We start from the raw sequence: 25,139 nt of genomic DNA, 5'->3' as shown, positions 1-25,139 counted from the left end.
GTAAGTAAATTAATAAACTAGTTGAACTAGTTTAGTTTTAGTTGAACTAGTTTAGTAAGTAAATTAATAAACTAGTTGAATTAATAGAACTAATGTATTTTTAGTAAGAAAATTAATATAACTAGTTGAACTAGTTTATTTTTAGAAAGAACTAGTTTTTTTCTATTTATAGTAAGTTTATATTTAGTAAGAACTAGTTGAATTAATAGAACTAGTTGAACATGTCATATTTGTTGTTATTTTTTTAGTTTAAGCAATTATTCGGGATGTATTAGTGATAACTTATAGGGTTTTTGTTTTTGCAGAAATCAAGGAGCCCCTCCATCATCCCCGTCGTCGTCCCCGTCACCGACCCCCTCCGACCTCGAGGTGAGACCAGCCAAATCTCCATGTCAATATGAGTCCTATAAGATATGATGTAGATAAAAATATGTATATCTTGTGTTTCTCAAATAGGATATGTGGTTGCCCAAGTGGCCGGTCATGTTTAGGTTACACCTCCGAGTGGCCTATGTTTTGCCGGAGTGTTGATTAATTTCCGTTCAGGCAAATTTCAGGCGCTCAATATGTCCTTTTTTAGCAAAGGTCATGCCGGATTTTTCCGTGAATTCTGGCATTACTTGTGCTAGAATATGTAGGAAATATCGAGTGGCCTAGATTTTCTTGAAAAATAATTAAACGACATTTCGGGTTGACTTTGTGGCCACCATATATGAGAGGACGAAGAATCCCGACTGTTATTGTGGGGGTCGTTTCTCCTTCTTCTCCTTCTGCTAGACCTTTGTTATGCACTAGGGGAAGGAGGAGTAACGACCATCACCGACAGTCGCAAATGTCAGAGAGGAATCAGTGAGGGAGAGTCTCTACCATATATGAGAGGACGAAGAATCCCGACTGTTGTCGTGGGGGTAGCTTCTCCTTTATTCCCGTGTGCTAGACAATTTGGTCGAATATATACACCACGTGAGCTGAGAGTTTTCAAGAAAAAGACTCGACAGACCGATAGTCAACCCGTGATGAATAATAATGATCTAATTTAGGTTTTTTAGTACATATATTTAATTGTACAAGTTTAATATTTGAATTATGAAGGTAGGAAATGTCGTACTCGGACGACGAAAGTCTCCCGAGGGAGTGCAGCTGGTGCCACGACGATCGAGGTCTGTGCGACAGGCCTCACCTGGACGAAGATCGGCGCTTCAGCATTAAGCTCGAGGAGACCTTCGATGTTGAAACGGTACGCAACGACGACAAGTGTTTTTTTCGTAATTAAGCACGACTTCAACTATTTCAACGTCTAATTTTTATATTTTACAATTCGAATAGCTTATCCCATGCCATGCAAGCCACTATGTCTTGGAGAGGATGGGTTTTGAAGACCATGAAAATTTTGAAACAAAGAAAATACACCTAAGGACCCATCATGATATGGATGTTGAAGTAAATCTGTACAATTCTCAGAGCGTAACTCATTTTGGTTGCCAAAATTGGGAAGCACTTTGCAAGATGTATGGTTTTTATGAGGATATGAGTGTCACCATGGATCTTGGTGATCCTGACATCGAGCAAGACAATATGGACATTTGGGTCCTTGTTGATACGCTTCCGATTCTACCGCTATGTGAGTTTCTCAAACATAGTTATTAACTAATTTATATTGTTTATTTCAAAATAGTTGACAGCTTATTTTCATTCTTTAAAGATTGTGCGGAAGATGGTAGACAAAATCCACTACACCGATGGCTTCGAATTAACTTATAAGGAGACAAATCATCTGATCGCATTTTGTACTGATCTTGAGAATTACAATACCTATTATTGAACTCCTCCAAATTATGGTGAATACGTGCCACTAGTGCACATGTTAAACCACAGTAACTTCTATGGAGATACCCTGGTAAGATTTTTTACTATTACGACATCCGTGCATCTTTTGCATACTTCTAAAACTAGTACATCATTGCTAACTATGAAGTTATTACTATATTTTTCAACAGAAAATCCCGATGGATTGTGTGCCTCATCTGATGTATCAGAATGGTCGCCTTGATGTTCTAAACATACAGCCAGGTCATCCTACGGATCTCACCTGTGCATATCGGATTTCTAAAACCGGTGAACACATGCTAATCAAAGAATGGAAAAAATATTTGGACAGTCGTAAGGAGGTTCTTGGAAGCAACATTAAGCGAAAGGCAAGAATTGGAGACAGGATAATCTCCATTCTCCATAATGGAGAGTCAGGGGCTATCTTGTTTTATGCTATTTTACCTTAGAGAATATAGTAGGTCCTAAGAGAATGTAGTAGGTCCTATGAGGTACAATATGTTTATTATGTGGTACAATGTGTTAGAGTTGATGATGAGGAGTAGTTGTGATTATGACTAGTGACCAACTTGCTATGTGATGTCTCATTGATGAAAATGATGATCATGAGGAGATTTTATATGACAATGATGTATTATGATGATAAGTTGTTAATGATATGATGATGATATTTATTATATTATTGGGTGAAAGAACCACGGATTAGTTTCAAGTGGATGTCCATCCACTTGAAACTAGTCCACGGTTCTTTCACCCTGTGATGTAATAAGTCATTATGATGTAAAAACAATCTCTAAATTGCTGTTGTATGAAAACTTGTATAAAGGTGTATGAATACAACATGAAATAAAAGTAAAATACGGAATAATAGTAGTAGCGCGGGCCGAGAGAAGCGCTACTAGTAATTACCAGTAGCGCTCTTTGATGAAAGCGCTACTACTAAGTCGACATAGCAGTAGCGTGGGTTAACAGACGCTACTGCTAACCTTTAGCTGTAGCGCCTTACTAGTAGCGCGGTACCCAACGCTACTGATAGGCATTATACCTGCGCTACTGCTAGGGTTTTCCCTAGTAGCGAGAGGAGTCGTGGCCTCCTGGGGCACGCATTCTCCCGTGTCTTCAGTCATCTCCAGAACACCTACCAGGACTTTGACTTTGACGCCGCCATTGCTCCAGTTCCGGAGGCCATCCGGGGTGACCTGGCGCGGTGGACGGAGGACCATGTGGACGCGCTGGTCAGAGCCTTCACTTCCGAGGACGACGCGGTGGTGGTCGCGGCGGACGAAGGCGACGTAGTCGATGATGGTGATGGCAGCGCCGGTGAAGGTGATGGTGATGCTAGCGATGGTGACAGCGCTGGGGGCAGCGGGGCCAGCGACGCGCCTGAGGACGACCTGGGGGACGCGGCGAGCGACATGTCCGACTGATCCCGTGTTTCCCTGCTGTTCGTCTGCATGCAAAAGCTCGGGCGCGGCCCCTGAGATTGTAAGAGAATTTTTGGAGGGGAAGCCCCTCATGTAAATACACTACTGCATCTATCCTTTTAGGCCAAGTTGAATATGTGTCTTTATGATCCCACGAATCCTAGGGCGAGTTTGTCGTCGCTGTTTACCTGAGCCTGGACGAGTCCCAAACTGACTCATGTCGTCGCGAGTTTCTGAGAGGCTCCCGAGGAGCCTGCCGATCCGCCCGAGAGGGCTTTGTGAGAAGCGGGCGCCCGCCGTGGCGCGACGTACGCGTGGCGCGCGTGTGCCATGCCCAGCCCCGCTCGTGAGGGGGAAGCAACAGGCGCGAACCCGAATTAAGGCAAGAACCAGATAGCAAGAAATCGCTCGAACGAGAAAAGGCACCCCCGCGCACATCAACGAAAATTCAACTTCAACTTAAATCCAAATCTAGAAGGCAGGGCTACAGAAAAGAGATCCAAAGCAAATGGCCGCGTCCGGCGCCTAGTCTAGTCTTCTTGTCTTCGAGTCTTCTCACCAGCGCGGAGCTAAGTGCTGCCACTAGGACGTGGGAGGGAGCCCCGGAGGCCAGAGGGCGGCACTCATGAGACTCTGGGGCGTGTACAGCCCCACTCAATATTACGTGAGAGTGTCACGAGCGGAGACCTTCACAGGCGTGAGCCTTACTTCATATCGCCCGACGAGGGCCCCGCCTTGCGCCTCCCTCGACCACCGTTGGGGGCGACCGGAAACCAGGACGACACCAAGGGGCAAAGGGGACGCCAGCGGCGCCCTCGGCGACCACGGGTCCTCTGCCGGGGGAAGGCTCTGGAGCAACTCCCCGGCAGAGGGCCTACCTCCGGGGGACGCCTCGCTCCGTGCGGCGCGGGGAGGGGCCTTCCTCCCGGCCCCTCTCCTGCAGCCCCCAGCGTGCCCCCCATCGGCAGGGAGGCCGACGAGCTGGGGCCGCCATCCACTGCCGCGACCTGATCCTCCTGCGTCCCATGGTTAGCGTAAGCCTGCTCCTGAGGAATTAGTGGTACCCTGTAGCTGTCGTCGCCGGTGCGGTTGGTGAGGCTTCCGGAGGGCTCCTGAAAGGTGCGGACTTCTAGCGCTTCCTCCTCCTAACCTGGCTCGAGGAACGAGCCAGGGTCGTCTTCCGGCATGTACTCCTGGTCCACCATGCGGGCACGTAGGCCTCCGAGGCCGCCGCCTCGAAGACCTCGTCGTAGTGCCCCACGCTCCATGTTGCCCGGCCTAGCGTGCCACCTTGAGGATGGTAGGGTTGCATCCCGCCGGGGCCGTAGGTGGCAGCGCTCATGCCCGCGCCCACCGGAGGTGGCGCAGGTGCGAGCGGGCGTCCAGCTCCGTTGGTTGCTCCGGTGTCGATGAAGCCTGTTGGCGTGCCCGTGGGCACGCGGGCGCGGCGAGGCCCGCCATGCGGCCCGGCCGTAGCTTGAGGTGTGAGCAGAGAGCAGAAGGGTGGTGCTCCCGAGGCCACGGCGTCCAAGAGCTTGGCGACACGCTCTAGCAATGCATCCCGGCCGCTCTCCATTAACTGGCATCCAACAGCTCCCGAGCCACTGTGGGTGGGGACCTCATGTTTGCTTGCTCCCGTCGGGTGTGCGGCGCCGTGGCCACGGCATGGCTTGAGGTCCTTGCGGCTGCCCGTTCTTGTCATGGGGTAAGGGCGGACGGTGGGTGACCGCGCCGCCCACGCCCCGCAGTGTTTGGTGGTGCGCGTGTTGCCTCGGCGCGAGGTTGAGGTCTTCTTGGGCGGGCAGCGCCGCCTGGGCTGGCCAGGCTGCCCAGCGGTCGGCGTTGGTCCTTGAGTCACCGGACATCAGAGACGCGGAGTGTCGGGGGATCAACGAGCGGATCGACTGGCGGAAGAAGAGCTCCGGCGCACCCCTACTTGGCGTGCCAAATATCGGCTCTCGGGTTCCGGCAAAACCCTCAAGGTTCGAACACTGGGGTGCGCACGAAGATCTCCCCCTACCGAATCACGCCCTCAGCCTCGCTGGGATCTCTAAGCTTAGCTCGACGAACTCGCAACACAAGAGACACAAGATTTATACTGGTTCGGGCCACCGTTGTGGTGTAATACCCTACTGTTACGGAACGTAGTAATTTCAAAATTTTCCTACGCACACACAGGATCATGGTGATGCATAGCAACGAGAGGGGAGAGTGTGTCCATGTACCCTCGTAGACCGAAAGCGGAAGCGTTAGCACAACGCGGTTGATGTAGTCGTACGTCTTCACGATTTGATCGATCCAAGTCCCGAACGCACAGCACCTCCGTGTTCAGCACACGTTCAACTCGATGACGTCCCGCGAGCTCAGATCCAGCAGAGCTTCTCCGGAGAGTTTCGTCAGCACGACGGCGTGATGACGGTGATGATGATGCTACCGACGCAGGGCTTCGCCTAAGCACCGCTACGATATTATCGAGGTGGATTATGGTGGAGGGGGGCACCGCACACGGCTAAGAGATCAATGATCAATTGTTGTGTCCCCAAGGGGTGCCCCCCTCCCCGTATATAAAGGAGTGGAGGAGTGGGAGGAGGCCGGCCTCCCTAGGCGCGCCCCATGAGGAGTCCTACTCCAACCGGGAGTATGACTCCCCCCTTCCAAGTAGGAGTAGGAGAAGGGAAGGAAGGGAGAGAGGAAGAGAAGGAAAAAGGGGACGCCGCCCCCCTCCTTGTCCAATTCGGACTAGAGGGGGAGGGGGCGCGTGGCTGCCCTAGCCGCCCGTCCTCTTCTCCCACTAAGGCCCATGAGGCCCAATTAACTCCCCGGGGGGTTCCGGTAACCCCCGGTACTCCGGTATATGCCTGAAACCTCCCGGAACCCTTCCGGTGTCCAAAAATAGTCGTCCAATATATCGATCTTTACGTCTCGACCATTTCGAGACTCCTCGTCATGTCCGTGATCATATCCGGGACTCCGAACTACCTTCGGTACATCAAAACACTAAAACTCATAATACCGATCGTCACCGAACTTTAAGCGTGCGGACCCTACGGGTTCGAGAACAATGTAGACATGACCGAGACACGTCTCCAGTCAGTAACCAATAGCGGAACCTGGATGCTCATATTGCCCCCTACTTATTCTACGAAGATCTTTATCGGTCAAACCGCTTAACAACATACGTTGTTCCCTTTGTCATCGGTATGTTACTTGCCCGAGATTCGATCATCGGTATCTCAATACCTCGTTCAATCTCGTTACCGGCAAGTCTCTTTACTTGTTCCGTAATACATCATCCCGCAACTAACTCATTAGTACAATGCTTGCAAGGCTTATAGTGATGTGCATTACCGAGTGGGCCCAGAGATACCTCTCTGACAATCGGATTGACAAATCCTAATCTCGAGATATGCCAACTCAACAAGTACCTTCGGAGACACCTGTAGAGCACCTTTATAATCACCCAGTTACGTTGTGACGTTTGGTAGCACACAAAGTGTTCCTCCGGTATTCGGAAGTTGCATAATCTCATAGTCATAGGAACATGTATAAGTCATGAAGAAAGCAATAGCAACATACTAAACGATCAAGTGCTAAGCTAACGGAAAGGGTCAAGTCAATCACATCATTCTCCTAATGATGTGATCCCGTTTATCAAATGACAACTCATGTCTATGGTTACAAAACATAACCATCTTTGATCAACGAGCTAGTCAAGTAGAGGCATACTAGTGACACTTTGTTTGTCTATGTATTCACACATGTATCATGTTTCCGGTTAATACAATTCTAGCATGAATAATAAACATTTATCATGACATAAGGAAATAAATAATAACTTTATTATTGCCTCTAGGGCATATTTCCTTCACCTACTCCAGTGTGGTGTGGTGGATTGCCTCTTGGGCTGAGGATGAACAATACAAGGGGAATAACAGCCTCCTGAGGTGAGGTGTTCTTGTGCTTGGTGGGTGTGAGGATGGGTTGGATCTAGTCCAAGATGAGATGGCTGAGGCTCTGTTGAGATGAGTTCGGCCCATACTGTGGTGGCTAATCCTATTTATAGAGGCCCTGGTCCTCTCCCCAAATATTGAGCGGGAAGGGTTGCCACAACGGCCAATTTGAAAGGGGACAGCTAGTACAAGCTATCCTGACTAAAGGTGGTCTTCGCCTGCAAAAGACACTAGTGGTGACGCTGCCTTGGGCTCCATGGTGACCTCCATCTTGCCATCCTGCTGGTCTTGGTCTCGTTGCACCGATATGGAAACCTTTGCTTGACGCCTCGGTACCCCTCGCCTGCGCTTGCCTCCTTAGCACCACAGAGGAAACAAGGACACTGCGCGCGTTGGCGCCCGCCTGGTCTCGATCGTCATGGCTCACATCATGAGAACCTCGCGAGGTTTGCCTTGCCTTGATCTCTCCGCCCCTCGCGAGCCATCCTGGTGAAGGCGCTCCCGAGGAGGTCTTGTGTCGTCCGCCTCGCGAGGCTTGGCCCCTCGCGAGGGTCTTGGAAGCTTGTTGGTGAAGATGGGTCGTACGGGCCTGCTCGCAGAGCCACGCTGTGGGCCGCAGGCAGGCAAGTCTGGGGACCCCCGTTCCCGGAACGCCGACACTTCCCCCGCTCGATTTCCTCCCTCCAGCCGCATCCGAGAACGGTGGCCACCATGACCGTTGCCATCACCGCGGCCATGGTCCTCACAGACGGCTGCAAATCTACCCAGGAGATGCGCACGCCTCTAGTACGTCGCCTCATGTGAGCAGCTCACGCAGGAATGCCCCAACATGACCAGATTGACCGTCTTCCTCGTCTACGACCACCGGATCGCCATCACCGATTCGCCGTCATCAATTTGTCGCCCTGCCCTGCTAAACCACAAATATATGTCGTCGTCGTGCTCATGGTGCCCCTATGATGTCGCCCAACCCCCTAAACCACTGGAGCTGTGCCCGCCTGCTTGAATTCATCGATCACCGCCGTCGGCCGCCGCCTAGCTCGTCGCTGTGGTCGATTCCGACCAGCCCTGCTCGCGCCGCTGTTGCCAGTGCAGGCACCTCACCGCAGTTGTTCGAACCGTACTCTCTGCCATCCAAATGGTCGTCGGATTTGCGATTCCGTCCGCCGCCACCGTGGTTTCAGTCATCGGAGAGCGCCGCCGTTTAAAACATTGCCTGGTTCACTGACATGTGGACCCAAGTCGCCAGCTAATAAGATTAAACTAATTAACCTAGTACATTAAGTATAGTTTTTTTGGTTGACTTAGATTTAGGTATAATTAATCTAAAATAAATAGCCTATGACAAGTGGGCCTAATCCTCTGTTGGCCCACTGGTAATACACTATGGTTGTGTTTTTTTACTTTACTTTTTTTCTTTTTTTCCTATGGATGAGGGGCCCATCTGTAAGTGAAAGTGAGAGGTGAGAGAGTTGTTTCCTTAAAAAACCTATGGATAACGAGGCCCACCCATAAGTGACACATGTCGACAGGGGCAAAAATGTCCAGCAAACGTCGCATAGACTGTCAAACCCCATTGGCTGGACGGTGGCAAGGGCGTTTCTATATGGACACCTAACGGCAGAGTGGCAAATTTGAGCATGGTTCGAAATTAGGGGTAAATTTGAGTACTGGGTTCGAGTTAGGGGTACAAATGTAAAGGTCCCAATTAAATAACCATCTTATGCCTCACAAGGAGAATTGTGGCACGGAAAAATATGACAAAGAAGATAAAAGGAGAATAAGATGACCGGTAAAGTCGTTGGATTCCAAAGAGGGCACATTTAGTCTCAAGTTTTAGGTTTTGAAACTTAAATTTTCATTGTTCGCTCGTACCATGTTTCAGCAGTTGAAACTTAGCAAAGTTTTAAAAAATCATCAAAACATGTTCAAAATGGAACTTATTTAAAAGCCCTCATCAAAAGAAACATGAATACACAAACAAAATTTAATTTAGATTTGGTTCAAAAGATATGAAAATTTGAAAATCAAAAGCCAAACAAATTAAGGTTGTGTGCCCCGACCCTGCGTGCCACTAATCCCCTCCCGAGCATATCAATTGTCTTGACGCCGGAAGTAAAAAATGCACGCTAAACAATGGATAATAATCAAGCATGGCTTCGGCCATTTGAATCAACCGTTTTGCTAAAACACATCTAGATGTGCTCTAAGTATTTCACATCTAAGTCTTATGTCATTGATTTTACGTTAAGATTTGTGCAAAGTTTTTTCTAAGTGCTTGTTGTAATATTAAGGTAAATATGCAAAATTGATATATTCCATAGTAATTAAATGACCATCTTATTGTTCATTGTTTTTTATACAGCTTACCACTCATGCCAAGTGGTATTAAATGACCATCTTATGTCTCACAAGGAGGAAATTCCTACGTGTATATAAAGTAAACTGATATAGAACAGCGGCATGAAAAAACTATGATATAGAGGACATAGGAAAAAAATCAATGGTGTTATGAAAAGACACATTGCAGAATAGGTAAGGAAAAATACCTTAATAATGGCGAAGAACATAGTGTGGAGATAGATTGACAGAATAGGTGAGAAAAATACCTTAATAATTGCGCAAAAGTAGTATATTACGTTAAGATTCGTGCAAAGTTTTTTCTAAGTGCTTGTTGTAATATTAAGGTAAATATGCAAAATTGATATATTCCATAGTAATTAAATGACCATCTTATTGTTCATTGTTTTTTATACAGCTTACCACTCATGCCAAGTGGTATTAAATGACCATCTTATGTCTCACAAGGAGGAAATTCCTACGTGTATATAAAGTAAACTGATATAGAACAGCGGCATGAAAAAACTATGATATAGAGGACATAGGAAAAAAATCAATGGTGTTATGAAAAGACACATTGCAGAATAGGTAAGGAAAAATACCTTAATAATGGCGAAGAACATAGTGTGGAGATAGATTGACAGAATAGGTGAGAAAAATACCTTAATAATTGCGCAAAAGTAGTATATTATGGAGATGCGGGGGATCGAACCCCGTGCCTCCCGCATGCAAAGCGGGCGCTCTACCATTTGAGCTACATCCCCTTTGTATGCATATGATGTCTAAAGTCCCCTATTCAGACGTGTAAACTCTGTCCTACTTCTGCACTGCTAATACTAACCTCTATGGGCCAATGTTTTACCTATGATGAGCGGCCCACTTGTGTGCGCCTGATGGCCCGTGCAGGTTTAACCATCGGCCTCCAAGAAAATTGTCCAGCGTTGAGCGTTCAGCGTGGTTGGAGAGTCATATTTAGTCCCACCTCGGCCGGAGGGAGTGAGCGCGTGGACGGAAGGTCTATAAGAACGGACCTGGGTGCGTCTGGTAAAATCATGATCCTTCAGGCAGCAAAGGGAAATGAGGAGTGGTACAGGCTCGCTAAATCATGCGAGAGGGGTGCCCGCCCCAATAAGCCTGTTACGACACTGGGGCATCCCCGTGATCTACCATCTGATCCTGAATTTATATTTAATGCCTTTCTTGTTTTTGTTTCTTCCCTTTGTTTATTTTGAATTGAATTTTGATTTGAAAGTCTTGGTTTAGATTTTTTTTTTAGAAAAAGGCCTTCATGGTTAACTTTACTAAAATTATGCAATGCTTACATCATCAGCTAAAATATCAGTAATAAATTTCGGAGGTGAGTTCAACCACAAGCTTGGTGGCCACAATCTTGGTGAATCAGTCCATTTTGAGCTACCATATTAGATTTTTGTTTTGGTTCACCAAATGTTTGATTTGATTATTTCTTTTTGCTTGTTTGTTGATCTTCTTTTTGTGAATGACGGTTTGATCGGAAGCCCAGGCTGGCCTGCACTGTCATTTGATTGCAGCAGTGGGTGTCGCTCACAGCATAGATGAGCTTTCATTCCAACTTAATTATGTGGCCTTCTCCAAGGTAGCAAGAACAAATCCCTGCCATTTGGAAGCGACGTTGAAAAAAATCTTCATAGTATGTTGGATCCAGTGTGAAGTAATCCGTGCACGAGCACTTCTATCCCGGGGAATAACTCTCTCACCCTTCATGGAACCCTCTGTCTTCTCCATTTTCTCTTGGACGCACATCATCATCGTGATTTTAGCATCTTTATCGTCCGAATCCGACGTGAAAGTGCGTTATATCGACTAGAGGGGGGGTGAATAGGCGATTTTTATGAATTCTTCACTAAGGAATTTGCTGGTGAGGAAATTCCTTAGCGAAGAACTACTTGCAATGGAATAAGTACTCAAAAGTAAACATAACAGAACACAAGCATAGTCATCATGATGAAATGAAGACAAGCACTGAGTATAGAAAGCGTAAACACAGGATAACACAAGATGAAGACAAACAGACTACAGAAATTGAACTGAGGAAATTGAGAAAGTCTTCAGTCAAAGTCTTCAAACACAGATATGAACAAGTGCACAACACAGTTATGAGGAAATGAAAGAGTTGAGGAAATAGAACCAGTAAGCTTGGTGAAGACAATGATTTGGTAGACCAGTTCCAACTGCTGTCTCAGTTGTACGTCTGGTTGGAGCGGCTAGGTATTTAAACCTGAGGACACACAGTCCTCACCGTATTCTCCTTAAGCTAAGGTCACACAGACCTCGCCCAATCACTCGTGGTAAGTCTTCAGGTGACTTCCAAACCTTCATAGACTCGGTCACTCGGCGATCCACAATTCCTCTTGGATGCTCTAGACCATGACGCTTAACCGTCTGGAAGAAGCACAGTCTTCAAAGGTAACAAGCGTCGGATCCACGCAGGATCAATCTCTTCAGTGATGCTCAATCACTTTGGGTTTGTAGGTGTTTGGGTTTGGGTTTTTCTCACTCGATGATTTTCGCTCAAAGTCCTCGGAGGATGGGATGCTCTCAAATGACAAGTGTCAGTTTCTCTCGGAGCAGCCAACCAGCTAGTGGTTGTAGGGGGCGGCTATTTATAGCCTAGGGAGCAGTCCGACATGATAAGACATAAATGCCCTTCAATGATATGACCGTTAGGTGGGTAGATATTTTGGGACAGATGGCACAAGGCACAACAACGGTCGGAAATTTGAGTATCAAATTCCTCAGGGCTATCATGTTCCTCACTGTGTAGGCAATCCGCACTGGCGAATTCCAAACTCCTCGGTCAGAACAAATTCCTAAGAGACCAGAAGAACTTCGTCTCTGTCACTGAAGAATATGACTGAACTGTATGAGATTTCCAATGGCTTCACTCGAAGGGATTGGTAGGTGTAGGATTTTGAGTTGAGCATCACTTGGAAAATTTTCCTTTGTATTTCCTCGACCCCCTTTAACAGTACGGTGTTTCCTATGACTCAAGAAAGAGAAAATGAAACTACGAAAACAAAAGTCTTCACGCTTCATGTTCCTCTAATGAATACCAAATCTTCAAGGTCACACCAATTTCTTCACTTTCAAAGTCTTCAGAAAGTCTTCAGAATTCCAAAATCTTCAGTCGAAGAACTTCATTTTTAGGGGTCGACTTTCTCTGTAAATATCAAACTCCTTATAGACTTATAGACCTGTGTACACCCACAAACACATTAGTCCCTTAACCTATAAGTCTTCAATACACCAAAATCACTAAGGGGCACTAGATGCACTTACAATCTCCCCCTTTTTGGTGATTGATGACAATATAGGTTAAATTTTCAACGGGAATAAACATATGAAGTATAAATACTGATATTGAGGAATTTGATTGCAAGATATAGAAGAACTCCCCCTGAAGATGTGCATAGTGAGGAATTTGCTTTTGAAGCAATGCACACTTGAAGAGTCGAATCATGGAGATCTCCCCCTATATCTTGTAATTCATACACGCATTTGACATATAATGTGAAGAATTTGAAATGCATGATGAAATATTGTAACACCCCGCATGTAACTTGCCATATTTGTAACTCCGACTCTTGCCATTTCCGGCTATGTGTTATGATTTTCCCTCCGTTGTTGGGTTTTGTCTTTCGTTTTGTATTTTGTCATGTCATGCATTTTCATATCATGTCATCATGTGCATTGCATTCGCATACGTGTTCGTCTCCTGCATTCGAGCATTTTCCCCGTTGTCCGTTTTGCAATCCGGCGCTCCTATCTCCTCCAGTGCACCCCTCTTGTTTTCTTTCGTGTGCGTGTGTCAAACTTTCTCGGAATGGACCGAGGCTTGTCAAGTGGTCTTTTTATACCACCCGGAGACTACCGGTCAAGTTTCGTTCCATTCGGAGGTCGTTTGGTACTCCATCGGTTAACCGGGCATCCGCAAAGACCATTTGAGTGTCCAGCAAAACCCCCCTCTAAAACCAGCCCAAAACCCACCAAACTCTCTTCCATGCTCTAGGTCGTTCGATCACGATCGTGTGGGCGAAAACCGCACCTCATTTGGACTCTCCTAACTCCCTCTAACTATATAAGTGCATCCCCTCCCGTATACATTCGCAGTCCAACCCTAAAATTCCCCACCGCGCGCCGCCGGACAAAACTGCCACCGACGGACACGTCCGCCGCCGCGCCCCGTCCAACCCGCGGCTGCCACGTGGCGAGCCCGTCGCCGCCGCCGCCGGAGCCCGCGAGGCCCGGGCGAGGCCCCCGCGGCCCGTCGCCGTCGCCTCCCGGCCCGTTCGCCTCCGCCCGCGGTTCCCCCGTGCCGCCGCCTGAGGGCCGCGCCTCCCGCCGCCCACCGCCGTTGCCGCCTGGGCCGCCGCCGCCGCGGCGCCCGTCCCCGCCGCCGCGTGCCCGCCGCCGGCCATCGCCGCCTCCGATCCCCTCCGCCGCCGCCGCCTCCGCGTCCCCTCCCTCCGGCCGCCGCCCGCCTGCACCTTCTCCTCCTCCGGCCGACGAGCTCGGGCTCGAGGAGCTCGAGCGACCTCCGATCGGATCTGGTAGTCCTCGTTAATTTCTCAGCATGTGCTCCTGTTTGAGATGCCGTAACTCTGTGCATGCAGCTCCGATTCGCGCGTGTAATATGTCAAATTGTTCGTCTCGTGTTGCTTTTCATTTTTGTTCAATTGCACCATGTTCATTAGAGGTCATCTTGATGCCCAAATCTTCGTTGGAAGAGGGCTAGTTGCTGTTAATCTCTGGTTCTTATCAGAACTTGGAGATTTGTCATTTTTGTATCTTTTATTCTGTGCATCTTTTCAGCCTGAGCTCTACATGTGTTTTGAAGTATGTCATGCCATCTTTCCAGTGGTATAGTACATGTATTTTTGTGATCTCTGTGGTGACTAGCACAAGCATGCAAAGTAGGTCCCGTAATATTTCTTTCTCTAAGTCTTTGTCTGCTGTAATTTTGTTGCCATGTAAACTTGATGCTACAGAGAGATCCATGCATATTTTGGAGATGTTCAGTAAGGATGATTTGTAGCTATAGTTATAGTTGATCCATTCCTGCAATTGTTTGCAATTATGGAGTGCCATAGCATGACTCAATCTTGCTCTACTTTTGCTATAAAATATTTCTGGCAGATTCTTGACATGACTTGCAATCTTGCCATGTTTATTGTAGTTAATCCATACATGCTATGCAATTGTTCTTTCCATGGTTAGCTTGAGAAACATGCCATCTTGCTGTAGGTATACTTAGTTTGTAGTGCATTGCTCTGTCGGGAGTGCATCAAGCTCACAAAGAGGCCTACATATTAATATTTCTGCCATGCTCTGTTTTCTGTTAAGTCTGAAACCTGATAACGAAACTTGCTATGTTTACGTGCTTGCCATCATATCTTCTGGTCCTTTTTGGCTTATGGTCAGTAAGGGACTTTTGTCATGTGCTTTTAGTAGAACACTGCCATGCCTTGTTTTGCTATGTTAAGTTCCTGTAGCATGTTGATTCCGTGCTCTGAACATTGCTACCCGATGCTGATTTCTGTAATGTCCAGTTTTTTCACCAAGTCTGTGAACCTGTAATCTTTTGCATTTTTGCCATGGTTGTTTGAGATTGATATGTTGTGAACTAGCCGTAGCTCAGTGTTCATCTTTTGTCAAGCATCTCCTGTAGATTACTGCCATGTGCTTTGTTGCTATGTTGGGGTGCTGTAGCATTGTTGTTTGTTGTATTTTAAGTGCTATCTTGCTGTTTATCGCAGATTAGTGTCATTCTTGTTTTGCTTGCCATTTGCAAACCGTGCATCCGATTCCGGTGATCTTTATATCGATTTAGACCGAAATCATCTCATCTTTCCAGTGGCATGCTTGGTTTGCCAAGTTACTGCCATGTTCATCATTTTCCTTCCGGAGCACGCATATGCATCGCATATCATATCTTGCATATCATACATGTTTTGCATCATGTTGCTTGCGCGTTTCTCGTTGTTGATTGTGGTTCCGTTTGTTTGTGTTCTTGTCTTGGGTAGAGCCGGGAGACGAGTTCGTGAACGAGGAACCTGTCGAGTACGCTTACGAGGATCAAGCTTTCGACAACTCTGAGAATCTTGCAGGCAAGATGACCACCCCTCGAAATCACTTCTATCTTAGCTTTGCTAGTTGTTCGCTCTTTTGCCATGCTCGCTACCTATCACTTGCTATATCATGTCTCTCATTTTAGCCATGTCAGCCCTAACCATCCTTTCCTAGCAAACCGTTGTTTGGCTATGTTACCGCTTTTGCTCAGCCCCTCTTATAGCGTTGCTAGTTGCAGGTGAAGTTGAAGTTTGTTCCATGTCGGAACATGGATATGTTGGGATATCACAATATATCTTATTCAATTAATGCATCTATATATTTTGGTAAAGGGTGGAAGGCTCGGCCTTATGCCTGGTGTTTTGTTCCACTCTTGCCGCCCTAGTTACTGTTATACCGGGATTATGTTCCTTGAGTTTGCGTTCCTTACGCGGTCAGGTGATTTATGGGACCCCCTTGACAGCTCGCCTTGAATAAAACTCCTCCAGCAAGGCCCAACCTTGGTTTTACCATTTGCGACCTATACCCTTTTTCCCCCGGGTTTTCTAGAGCCCGAGGGTCATCTTTATTTTAAACCCCCGGGCCAGTGCTCCTCTGAGTATTGGTCCAAACTGTCAGTCGCCGGTGGCCACCAGGGGCAACTCTGGTCTGGCCTATCGGAAGCTTGGACAATCCGGTGTGCCCTGAGAACGAGATATGTGCAGCTCCTATCGGGATTTGTCGGCACAATCGGGCGGCTTTGCTGGTCTTGTTTTACCATTGTCGAGATGTCTTGTAAACCGGGATTCCGAGACTGATCGGGTCTTTCCGGGAGAAGGTTTATCCTTCGTTGACCGTGAGAGCTTATGATGGGCTAAGTTGGGACACCCCTGCAGGGTATTATCTTTCGAAAGCCGTGCCCGCGGTTATGAGGCAGATGGGAATTTGTTAATGTCCGGTTGTAGATAACTTGTCACTTGACCCAAATTAAAATACATCAACTGCGTGTGTAGCCGTGATGGTCTCTTCTCGGCGGAGTCCGGGAAGTGAACACGGTCTGAGTTATGTATGACGTAAGTAGGTGTTCAGGATCACTTCTTGGTCATTGCTAGATGACGTCCGTTCCATTGCTTCTCTTCTCGCTCTCATTTGCGCAAGTTAGCCACCATATATGCTTTTGCCGCTGCAGCTCCACCTCTTTGCACCATCTTGTCCTACTAGCTTAAATAGACTTGATCTCGCGGGTGTGAGATTGCTGAGTCCCCGTGACTCACAGATTCTACCAAAACAGTTGCAGGTGCCGACGATGCCAGCGCAGATGATGGCGTCGATCTCAAGTGGGAGTTCGACGAGGAACGTGGTCGTTACTATGTGTCTTTTCCTGATGATCAGTAGTGGAGCCCAGTTGGGACGATCAGGGATCTAGCATTTGGGGTTGTCTTATTTTCATCTGGATTTTGACCGTAGTCGGTCTATTTGATTGTATTTTGGATGATGTATGAATGATATTTATGTATTGTGTGAAGTGGCGATTGTAAGCCAACTCTTTATCCCATTCTTGTTCATTACATGGGATTGTGTGAAGATGACCCTTCTTGCGACAAAACCACTATGCGGTTATGCCTCTAAGTCGGGCCTCGACACGTGGGAGATATAGCCGCATCGTGGGTGTTACAAATATGGTGACTGATGTAATTCAGCATGTGTGCATTAGTATTAACGAGGAATAAGCATGCAGAAGAACACAACAAAAGTATCAGGCCACCATAGAGTTTAAGTTTACAACTCGATCCAACAAAGTCATCAAAAGAACGAGAGTTGTAACTTAGCAGAAAAACGCCCATATAAGATAGACCCGCTTGGAGACTAACTCAAATTTCTCCCCCTTTGTCATCGAATGACCAAAAGGGTTGAAAATGCGGACTAACGCCCCTGAAGAATATCATGTTGATGGAGGAGCGCCAATGTTGTTGGGGTCGTTTGTCGTAGTAGGGCCTGCCACAGTGCCGTCCAAGTCTTCATGCTCGTCGGTTTCGCGCGATGAAGAATATGAGCTGGCCACCAAGGAAGGAACCTTGACCTTCTTGTATTTATTCGGTGGAGGAGCAGACCAGTCAAGATCTTCCTTGAGACCCATTTTCTTTAGATCTTCTTCACCATATACATGTGACAGAATAGCCTAGGTGCGACCGAAGACTTCATGGAGGTAGTAATGGTTTTTCTTCATTGCATTATGTGTAGCAGTCATGTTGTGAAGAATAGAACCAAACTGACGCTTAACCCATTTATGGTTTCGATCCACCTTCTGGTGCAGACTAAGAAGCAGCTCACGGTCAGTCATCACTCGAGGAGCAGTGGCTTGAGGATTTGGCTTGGATGCATGGGCAGCAGAATCATGAGTGGCAGAGTCATCATTGGTGGAATACGATGCAGCTTTGCGAAACTGACCATCCAATGGACGAATGCCTTCATCAATAACAGCTAGTGCCTTGCCCTTTTCATCAGCTGAGGAATAGGTCCGCTTGAGGACTTCAATCGGGGGCAAGTAGCTGAGGTGATTCTGAAAACCAGCCTTGTAGTTGAGTGAAGACCTTGTTCTGAGGAATCTCATAATCCAAGGAGCATAAGGCTTCAGCTCAAACGGAGAAAGTGCAACATTTGCCAGAGTCCTCATGAAGAAATCATGATAGTTGACAGGAATGCCATGTATGATATTGAACAGCAGATTCTTCATGATGCCAACGACTTCTTCATCATTCGAATCATGGCCTTTGATTGGACTCATAGTCTTCGTCAGAATGCGATAGACTGTTCTTGGCACATAGAGCAATTCCCTCACGAGGAATTTGGTCCTTGGGGCTTGACCAGGTTTCAGAGGCTTCATAAGAACTTGCATATAATGAGCAGTCAGTTCAGGCTCTTTGTACAGGCAACGAGCTCCTTCAGGTGGAGGACTGATGGGCAGGGTGTGAAGTAATTCAGAGGCCGGTGCCTTATAGTGAGTATTTTCGGTCATCCAGTCCAAAACCCAGGAGTTCACATCGTCAGCATCTCCTGTGATGTGCAGAGTTGCGTAGAATTGAAGAATGAGCTCTTCATTCCAATCAACTATGTCTGTGCAAAAGTTGAGGAGGCCTGCGTCATGAAGCACACTGAGGACAGGTGAAAAGCATGGCAGTGATTCCATGTCCACATGAGGAATATGCTCGTGGTCGAAGACTTTGTCCTTGTTGAAGAGCAGTGAAGAATAGAAGTTGGCCTGGCTAGCGGTCCAGAAGCGCTTCTTTCTAAGACGAGCAGAATCATAGGGATTATAGTCAGTGAAGAACACGTGCTCGCCGAAGAAATCATCAGCCTTGAATTTCTGCTTCTTTGAGAATGGATCCTTTGGTTTGGGCTGAGGAGTGTCAGTCAATTGCATTATCACCTCAGAAATCGCAATCTCAGGTTCCACAGGCTGAGGAATTTCAGCTTCTTCTTCAGTGACAGCTCGGGTCTTCAATTCTTCATTTACATTTTCTTCAGCACTAGTGGCTGGAATTTCTTCATGGACAGACGGTGTGGCATGTGGTTCATCAGATCCCATTTGAACTGTAGTTACTGGGGACTGAGGATTTTTTTGCAACGGTGTGAACAGTGGAGAGTTGGGGTGCTGACTTTCCCAAAAGTCATCATTCAACACGGGTGTGGTACAGCCAATATCCACATCTTCATCTTCCATTTCTTCAACGCCGGCCTCTTCAGCAGTAAACTGAGGCATAGGCGAGGAGACAACTGGTGTTGAAGGGATTGCATCCACTTCAATTTCTTCATCCAACTGCTCTGACGAAGCAGCAGAAGGATTCTCTTCATCGGATTCGCTTGGAATCACATATTCTTCATCATAAGGAACAAGGTCCTTTGATGGCATGGTTGAGATAGGAACAACATCAATGGGATTTGCAAACGAGCTGGTCAAAGGCTTCATCTTCTTCGGAGCGGAAGAATCTAATGAAGTTGATGCCTTCCTTTTCTTCACTACTGCACGCTCTGCAGCCTTGGTCTTCTTCACATCTGATGCAGATGGAAGGATCGGAGTAGGGGTAGGCACAGGAGGAGCAGAGGAACTCGGTTGAATTTCTTCAGGCACAACTGATGTAGTTGCCCTGACTTCTTCATTTTCTTCAGGCGCACCACTAGTGGATGCCCTGGCAATTTCTTCAGCCGCTGGAATGCAGTTATCAGCCCTGGTGCTTTGTGTTTCTTCAGCAGCCTGAATGTCATCAGCGGTGCTGGCATTTTCTTCAGTCGGCTGAGCAGATGCTTCAGCCTGAGGATTTTCTTGTTGCGTTGGAGCTGCAACATTGGACGTGAACTTCTCAGTCAAATTCACAAAACGGACTTTGGCTCCAAGCCAGTCAGTGCGGTACACGTTAAATTCATCACTGAGTTTCTTGATCTCAGATTGAATACTGACAAGTTCTTCAGTTGTCTTAGAGACAACGTGTTTCTTCAGAAAACGCTCCTTCTTGTACTGCGCTTTCTTGATCTGCCTGGCCTTTTCAAATTTCCATTTCTCTTCTTGGATGAAGACAGTCAGCATATGACTTTGGCCAGGAGTCAACTTGAAATCAGGCATAGGAGTGTTGGGGTCCTTGTGCCAGAGATCAATGTAGTCGAGGATCAACTTTGGATCCAAAAGCAGAGGCACATTTGTGCCCTTGGCTCTAGCGGCCCTGACTTGCCTGTCTCTAATGATTTCGGCAAGTTCTTCATCATCAGCTTCATCTTTGTCAGATGGCACTTGGAAGGCGACCTGCTTCTTGTGAGGACTTGGGCGAGAACCTCGTCCAACAGTGGCCTTTGTCTTCAGCAGATTGGGGCGAGTTGAAGAATTTGGTGGAGCTGAGGAACTAGCAGAAGCTCCTGAGGCAATAGAGATGCTCGTTGTCCTTTGGCACGTGGTAAGGTGCACAGGTGCTGAGGACTTGGTCGAAGCAGCGAGGACTTTGGCGGAGGAGCAGAGGACTTTGGAGGAGCAGGAGCAGCTTGAGGAGTTGGCCGTGAGGGCTTTGAAGATTCTGGCCGTGAGGGCATTGCTGAGGAACTTGGCCGTGAGGGCATTGAAGAACAAGCACTTGGCTTGTGAGCAGGCTTCTTTGACATTGTCGGCGTTCTGGGAACGGGGGTCCCCAGACTTGCCTGCCTGCGGCCCACGGCGTGGCTTTGCTAGCAGGCCTGTACGGCCCATCTTCATCAACAAGGCATTCAAGACCCTCGCGAGGCGGACGACGTAAGACCTCCTCAGGAGCTGCCTCTCCAGGCAGGCTCGCGAGGAGCGGAGATATCAAGGCGGGGCCAACCTCGCGAGGTTCTCGTGACGTGAGCCATGACGATCAACACCAGGCGGGCGCCAGCGCGCGCAGCGTCCTTGTTTCCTCTTGGGTGCTAAGGGAGCAAGCACAGGCGCGGAGTACCAAGGCATCAGGCAAAGGTTTCCACATCGATGCAACAGGACCAAGACCAGCAGGCCTGCAGGATGGTGGTCACCATGGAGCCCAAGACGGCGTCACCCCAAAGCCTTTTGCAGGCGAAGACCGCTTTTGTCAGGATGGCTTGTACTAGCTGTCCCCTTTCAAATTGCCTGCCGTTTTTGGCTCCCTTCCCGCTCAATATTTGGGAAGAGGAACAGGGCCTATATAAGTAGAACTAGCCACTGCAGTAGGGGCAACTAGTCTTGGATTGGATCCATCCCATCCTCACACCCACAAGTTCACCGAGCACAAGAGCACCTCAACCTCAGGAGGCTGTTCTTCCCCTTGTACTGTTCATCATCAGCCCAAGAGGCAATCCACTACCACCACCACACTGGATTAGGGTGTTACACCACAACGGTGGCCCGAACCAGTATAAACCTCATGTCCTTCTGTGTTGCGAGTTCGTCAAGTTCGTCCGCGAGATCTTAGCGAGCTAGGGCGTAGATCGGTAGGAGGGAAAAAACTTCGCGCGCACCCCAGAGTTTGAACCCCAAGGGTTTTGCCGGAACCCCAGATCCAACATTTGGCGTGCCAGGTAGGGGTGCGCCGTAGCTTCCCTTTCCGTCGATCCATCGCTCTGTCACTCCGTCGTCTCCATGGCAGACGCTCGCCGCGCTCGAGCTGAGCATCGGGCTGCCCTCACCGCCCATGTTGCTCAGACGGCTCCCGTCGGCGGGCCACCTCGTCGTTCTCTGTCTCCCGCCGCCAACGCCACCACCGACCCGGCGGGGAACGAGCAGCAAGCGTCCTCGCTGCACCCATCGGTGCGGCAGGACGGCCACACCGCCACTCCATCACTGACCCCCGCCGGTTCCTCGTCCGACGCACGTCGCGCTCCCATGGACGCGCATGCCATGCTCCTCATGGCGAACGAGCTCCTGCGCTACCGCCCGATCGACGACCTCTACGAGGACTGGCTTGACCGCGTCGCCGAGCTCATCCGCGCCGCAGGGGGCTCCCCGGCGCCGTCCCACTCTCTGCCTCGCCCTCCGCCAGCCACGGGCGACGTGGCTCATGGAGCGCCTCCACCACCTCTGCCCCAAGACTGTGCCTTGGCGCCAAGGCGCCCGGCCCCATGGCGCGATCCACCATGCCCGGTGCGCGCGCGAAGAGAGAAGCTGCCAAGAAATCCCCCGGCTGCGAGAAGCTGCACCTGTGCTCCCCGCGCCGCTTCGCCAAGACCGCGCGCTACCTGCGGTGGCGGCGCGCGGACCTCGTCAAGACCAAGCTCCACCTCCGAGACGGGCCCGGCAACCACGGCCGGCTGCCGCGCCTTCACCCCCGAGCTGCGTAGCATCGCCTGGCCGGGCAAGTTCAAGCCGGATCTGCCCCCTCGCTACGACGGCACCGCCGACCCCGCGGAGTTCCTGCAGCTCTACGAGCTGAGCATCGAAGCTGCCAACGGTGACGAGAAAGTCATGGCGAACTGGTTTCCCATGGCTCTCAAGGATGGTGCCCGCTCTTGGCTCCTGAACCTGCCTCAAGGCTCGATCTCCTCCTAGGATGAGATGCGCAACCGCTTCGTCGCCAACTTCCAGGGCACCCGCGACCACCCGCCGGCCGCGGGCGACCTGCGCCGCATCAAGCAACAGCCAGGAGAGACCCTCCAGAAGTACATCCAGCGCTTCAACAACACTCGCCTCAAGATCCCCAAGTTCACAGACGAGGCCATCATCTTCACGTTCTCTGACGGCATCCGCGACATCAAGATGAAGGAGGAGCTCGCTATCCACGAGGAGCTGTGCACATCTCAGGAACTACTCAACCTGGCGACCAAGTGCGCAAGATCTGAGGAGGGGCACCTTTCCCTCCTCGAGCTGCCACCTGCGGGCGGAGAGGAGAAGAAGGCCAAGTCCAAGGACGTGAAGCGCAAGGAGGCGGCTGTGCTCGCAGCGGAGCCCGACACCAAGCGAGGCAGGGACCAGCCCGAGTCATCCAAGGGCGGCCGACCGTTCTACGCGTTCCACAACCTGAACACCCATAACACCAGTGACTGTCAAGAACTCAGAGCCATTCGCGAAGGACACTTCGGTCGACGCCCCAAGCGCAGCGATCGGGGCTACGGCCAAGGAGGAGGACGTGGAGGCGGACGCTGGGACGATCGTGGCCCGCGCCAGGAGTGGCGCGACAGGCCTCGTGAGGACCGCTGGCAGGATCATCCTCGCGAGGGCGCCTGGAGGGACCAGCCTCGTGAGGACCGTCCTCAGGGCAATGCAGGGCTTCCTCCGCTGCCGCCACCACCAAGAAGGAATGACGACCACCATCAAGACGAGGGGGCTGGAGGCTTCCAAGAGTCGCGCGCTATCGCCTGCATCTTGGGCGGCGCTCAGGCCCCAGCCTCGCAGCGTATCTTCAAACAGTTCGCTCGTGAGGTGAATGCAGTCCTCCCCAAGCTCGAGGCCACGCGCCCGCTCAGGTGGTCCCAGTGCGCCATCACCTTCAACTCAGCAGACTAGCTCAAGTGCGCGGCCACCGCTGGCGCTCTCCCAATGCTTTTTTCACCAGTCATGAGCAACGTGCAAGTTACCAAGACCCTCATCGATGGCGGCGCAGGGCTCAACGTCCTGTCCGTCGACATGTTCGACAACCTCCAAGTGCCATATGAGCAGCTTCAGCCTACCAAGCCTTTCTCAGGAGTGACCGACGGCTCCACCACACCGATAGGGCAGGTCCGCCTCCCTGTCACCTTCGGAGAACGCAAGAACTACCGCACCGAGCTTATCGACTTCGACGTCGTGCACATCCGTCTGCCGTACAACGCCATCCTCGGGTATCCAGCCCTGGCCAAGTTCATGGCTGTCACCCACCACGGCTACAATGTCCTCAAGATGCCGGGAAGCGGTGGAATCATCACGATCCCATGTGAAGAAAGAGATGCGGTGTGCTCCCTCGAGCACGCCTTCCAAGCTGCAGCAATCGACGACCCCGACAGCAAGGGCGAAGGCTCTTCTGAGGCCCTCACTAAGAAGAAGAAGCAGTTGCGCCGTGCAGGATCTCAGGAGGATGGCGTCGCGGCTGGAGCCTCGTCAGGATCAGCGCCCGCTCCAGGGGCGCCTCCCTCCATCGCATAGGAAGGCGCGCCCGGCGCCCTCCTCGGGCAGGGCTCGGGGGCTCTCTTCTGGAGGGCCTCAGACCTTGCCAACATCATGAGGGAGGCGCTTGGGCACCACTTGGAGGCGTGCTTTGCGGCACGCTTCCCTCAGGAGAATACAGGGCAAGGAGCGCCCACCACTCAGGAGTTCATCCCTAAGACCACTCAGGAACTGCAAGACGCAAGGGCCATACGCGGCGATCGCCGCTCACGAGGCGCAACTCCCCATCCAGGCGAGGATGTCGTGCTGCGCGTCTGCATCAACGTTCCAGGGCTCAACAGGGCCGCATCTCAGGAGCCTTTCTGGCCTTTGCGCATGGGCCGTTGCGAGGGTCCACCACACAGCTACGTTCGCATGCCTTTCGACCTGCCGAGCGTGTCGTTCGTCTACCAGCGCAACTTGCAGCGCGTCCTGGCAGCTCAGGAGGCCAGGCACCGCGCTGTCCTGGCAGAGATGGAGACGGTCCTCAGGGAACTACCTGAGCCCCCAGAGCCTCCCGAGGCTCAGGGTCCCGGTGGCTCATGAGGATTTACCCCTTCGCTGCACGCCTTCAGCTGCACCAACCCTTCTTCGTCGATAGAACCAGGTGACATTTTCCAAATTCATTTAGCTGGGAGCACCCCTCGGGCTGCATTATTCCCAGGCCGCGTGGGTCCGTCCCTGTGGCATGTATCCCTGTTGCTTATGTCTTCAGTTTACTCTGTTGGGGGCGCCCCTCGGGCTGCATCATCCCCAAGCTGCTCGGGCCTGACCCAGTGGCATGTATCTTTATGCATTTACCCAAGCTGATTTGCCTTCCATGCTTAATCTACCTATGATATTCACCTGCTCGATCACCACCCGCCACGGGTCCATTAACCCCGTGCAATTCGCTTGCGCGTTAAAAGGGGGGCTCCTGAGCAT

General features: G+C 49.9%; 2 non-coding genes across 2 annotated transcripts; one reads left to right on the top strand and one right to left on the bottom strand.

Moving 5' to 3' along the window:
* Positions 1-10,232: 10,232 nt before the first annotated feature.
* On the bottom strand, positions 10,233-10,305 carry TRNAA-UGC (transfer RNA alanine (anticodon UGC)). The gene has a single exon. It is a non-coding gene; the product is annotated as a tRNA-Ala (tRNA).
* Positions 10,306-10,613: 308 nt separating this feature from the next.
* LOC120970100 (small nucleolar RNA Z279/snoR105/snoR108) lies at positions 10,614-10,719 on the top strand. Its single transcript, XR_005764846.1, has one exon. It is a non-coding gene; the product is annotated as a small nucleolar RNA Z279/snoR105/snoR108 (small nucleolar RNA).
* The last annotated feature ends 14,420 nt before the right edge of the window (positions 10,720-25,139 follow it).

The sequence above is a fragment of the Aegilops tauschii genome, chromosome 7, assembly GCF_002575655.3.
Source record: "Aegilops tauschii subsp. strangulata cultivar AL8/78 chromosome 7, Aet v6.0, whole genome shotgun sequence".
NCBI lineage: Eukaryota > Viridiplantae > Streptophyta > Magnoliopsida > Poales > Poaceae > Aegilops > Aegilops tauschii.
This window is presented reverse-complemented; position numbering and strand designations above follow the sequence as displayed.